The sequence below is a fragment of the Pan paniscus genome, chromosome 15 (genome assembly GCF_029289425.2).
Source record: "Pan paniscus chromosome 15, NHGRI_mPanPan1-v2.0_pri, whole genome shotgun sequence".
Lineage (NCBI taxonomy): Eukaryota > Metazoa > Chordata > Mammalia > Primates > Hominidae > Pan > Pan paniscus.
In genome coordinates this window covers 36,780,353-36,784,276 of record NC_073264.2, presented here as the reverse complement: position 1 = coordinate 36,784,276, position 3,924 = coordinate 36,780,353, and the positions used below count along the sequence as shown (strand labels likewise).

Here is a 3,924-nt window from a genome sequence, read left to right as displayed (position 1 = left end):
ATGTGTCAACACCTTTCATATTGGGAAGAAAAAATGCTTAGACAAAATTTTATTTCTACTCACTTTAATTAAAATTACAGAAACTAGAAAACAAAGTGTAAGTAAATTAAGGCATTGTCTTTCAATGCCATTCACCATCTGCCCTGTCAATATCCACTCTGATCTGAATTATTCTAAAAAGTCATCTGGGTCTTTCCTACTTTGATTAGTCAATTAGCCACATCTCACATTGGTTTAAAATGTGTTTTTTCAGGTCAGTAAGTTACCCTCACAACCTTAGAGTAGCTGACTTGCCAATAAATAAAGACTTCTGAGATTTTTCTATTAATATGCAAAGATTTCTGCTTTTTTCAGCTTATTCTATATTTGAACATGATGTAATACTTACAGAACTTTTCTCTTTAAAATAATAAACATTATAAAATCATTTTTCTTTTCTCCACAAATAGAACTTTTTATTTGCCACTATTAAAAGTCTGAACTTTAAACAGATTCTAGGACCAGTGAGTTCATATCCATCAGCTCATTCAACTTTGGCACCTGTCTTATGTCCAGTAGCTTTCTCAGAACCACTACTTTCACCATGAAGCTCTGTAGGTTTTCCCAGTTCAAACTTGGACTTCTTTAGCATTTTTAATTTTTATTTTTTTTGAGACAGAGTCTCACTCTTGCCAGGCTGGAGTGCAGTGGCATGATCTCGGCTCACTGCAACCTCTGCCTCCTGGGTTCAAGCGATTCTCCTGCCTCAGCCTCCCAAGTAGCTGGGACTACAGGTGCATGCCACCATGCCTGGGTAATTTTTGTATTTTTAGTAGAGATGGGGTTTCACCATGTTGGCCAGGACAGTCTCAATTTGACCTCGTGATCCACCTGCCTCTGCCTCCCAAAGTGCTGGGATTATAGGTGTGAGCCACTGCACCTGGCCAGCATTTTTACTTTTCTAATGAACACATCATGGAAAGGATAAATAGATTGGCAACCGTTTTGTATGTCTTTTGCAATGCTGCCTGGAATCAATTTATTGACCACTTCTTTCAAGTCATTTGTCTGCACCTCTTGGGTCATGATTTCCATCATCTCCTAGATCTGGCGAGCCTGTTGGTGGTGAATATCTATTGGTTGCATTTTTTAGTATAACCAATACAGAATAACTGAAGCAAATAACCATCAGTAGTCTTGACATAAGCATGAGCTTCAGTCATGGTCTGTCATTTTTTGACCATGGAACACATTTTGTCACAGGTGAAATCCATGCCACGGAAGTCAGTCAGGCAGGTTTTGCCTGAACATCATCAGTAATCAGCTTGCATTTTCTAAATGCACCTTCATCATTCTGCAGATCAGCAAGACTCACTTCAAATACATGACCCTTGAGGCCATCAGATGCAATTTTGGTTCCTTGAGTCCTGGTGACCAGCATCTCTCCAATGTTTCATATATTGAACATAGCCAGTGCTTTCACATCGTACCAATCTTTCTTAGAAAATGGATCAACCACTTTCTTCTTGGCTCCCTTTTTGCCGCTTTTCTAAGGTACTTGTGCTTGCCATCTGCCATGGTGCTGCTCAGAGAGCCAAAGGGGGTTTTGGGTTTTTTGTTTGTTTGTTTGTTTTTTGAGACAGGGTCTCACTCTGTCACTCAAGCTGGAGTACAGTGGTGCCATCATAGCTCACTGCAGTCTCGAACTCCTGGTCTCAAGTGATCCCCCTGGGCCCCACCGCCCCCCACCCCCACTGCCTCAGCCTCCCAAGTAGCTGGGACTACATGCGTAAGCCACTCTGCCTGGCTAATTTTTTTAAAAAAAATTTTGTAGAGATAGGGTCTCACTGTGTTGACCAGGCTGGTCTCAAACTCCTGGCCTCAAGCGATCCTCCCACATCAGCTTCCCAAAATGTTGGGATTACAGGCATGGGCCACTGTGCCTAGTGCAAAATAATTTTTTCTTTATTATATATTATTATGTTAGATATAAAGCATGTTATTACTAACTTCATTTTTATAGGCAAAGAAAGTCCACCAGAAAATTATCTAACTCCCGTTACACCCTTTGGAACTTGCTTGTTATACTCCTGTTTCTTGTTTCACAAACATCTATATTAGTTAACAGCAGATAGTTTTTTAAGTGACAGTTGGGCTGTTCCAAGGCTTTATGGGTGAGCATGGGAAAAGCCTCTAGATTGGAAACCTTTGAGGAGAATGGGAATGAGAAAGAGAATGAAGGGAAAAATAACAAAATCAAACAGGAGAGCAATGTTACACAGAATCATAGTTGTGTGCCAAGAAGTGATGATTCTGATTAATTCAGTTCTGTACACCTGATCTTTCCTTCACCACCCACCTCCCCCTGCCAAAAATAAAAAACAAATACAAACCTGTGGCCCAGTAACATTCAAGGACACATTTGTATATGAGGTCCCACAAAGCTGGAACTAAGTTCATGACGTCTCAAAAGTGGAATTCTCTAATCTTTTACTTTAAGTGTTGGCAGCTTTAGTGAGTAATAAGGTAGTAGTTTAATCACAAACAGTACATACCTAAATTATAGACCATACTATATATGCTAAGGTTTGAATGTTTGTGGCCTGCCAAAATTCATATGTTGAAATCCTACCCCCAAGGTGATGGTATTAGGAGGTGGGGCCTTTGGGAGATAATTAGCTCATGAGGACAGAGTCCTCATGAATGGGATTAGTGCTCTTATAAGGGGTTACAGAAACAAGCGTTCTTCCCTTCTACTATGTGAGGGCATAGCTAGAAGGTACCACCTATAAACCAGAAAGCAGACCCCCACCAGTGAAACCAGCTTTGCAAAAATTATAGCAGTGAGAAAATGATGACAGTGAAAGAGATCTGACCTAACCAACTCCATCTTGCCTTTAACCTCTAAACTGCCCTTGGTCATTCCTAGGCATGGGCCAAGCTAATGCTGGCAGAAATTTAGTTTATAGTTTAAGTGATAATAGCCCCTCCCCAAACTAAACCACCTTTGTAAAACTAGTGCTAAGCCACCAAGTACAGAGGATGAGAGGGGCCTAAATTCTGCTAAGATGTAGTGATAGTTCAATGATTACCAGCCATTTTTCTGGAGGTATAGCATTTTCAGGAAGATTTGCAACTTCCCCAGTTGCTGCTGTAAATAACATCACAATTGTAAAACCTAAGACTGGCCTTTTCAATGTCTTCTCAGAGTTTTGCATTTCTGACTACCAGATGACTCCACCTGGACCAGCAACTTTGCTGTGGCCCCTACCTGGGGTGGACTCAGCACGTGAGGACTGTTTTCCATACCCCTATGAGTGATCTCAATCCAATCAGCAGCACCCATTCCCTCGTCCCCTGCCTCCCAAACTATCCTTGAAAAACCCTAGCCTCTGAATTTTCAGGGAGGCTGATTTGAGTAATAATAAAACTCTGGTCTCCTGTTTAGCTGGCTCTACATGTATTAAACTCTTTCTCTATTGCAATTCCCCTGCCTTGATTATATGAGCAGCAAGGCACAATGAACTCACTTGGCAGTTACACCAGACACCAAATCTGCTGGTGCCTTGATCTTGGACTTCTCAGCCTCCAGAACTGTGGGAAATAAATGGGTTGTTTATAAGCCAGCTAGTTTATGGTATTTTTGTTATAACAGCCAGAACAGACTAAGACAATATGTAGTGAGTATGGTCAGGTAAATAAGAATATCACTTTATGTAAAAATGAATTTCCCCTATTCTCCTGGGCTAGTGGAAAAAAAAAAGGTTAGTTTTTAAAGCCCTTCACCCATCTCTTCTGAGTTAGGTTAAGATTCTTATCTTTTGCATTTTGACATGGGGCAAATTGGGGTGTGCTTGTTCTAGCAATCAATCACTTCTGTACACAGGTTATCCCTGAGTCTTCCATTGTCTTGTCTAAACAGCACCTTCAGCATCAGTAGTTCCT

General features: G+C 40.8%; 1 pseudogene; it reads right to left on the bottom strand.

Moving 5' to 3' along the window:
* Window positions 1–437: 437 nt before the first annotated feature.
* On the bottom strand, window positions 438–2,581 carry LOC100972185 (small ribosomal subunit protein eS1-like; annotated as a pseudogene).
* Window positions 2,582–3,924: the final 1,343 nt, after the last annotated feature.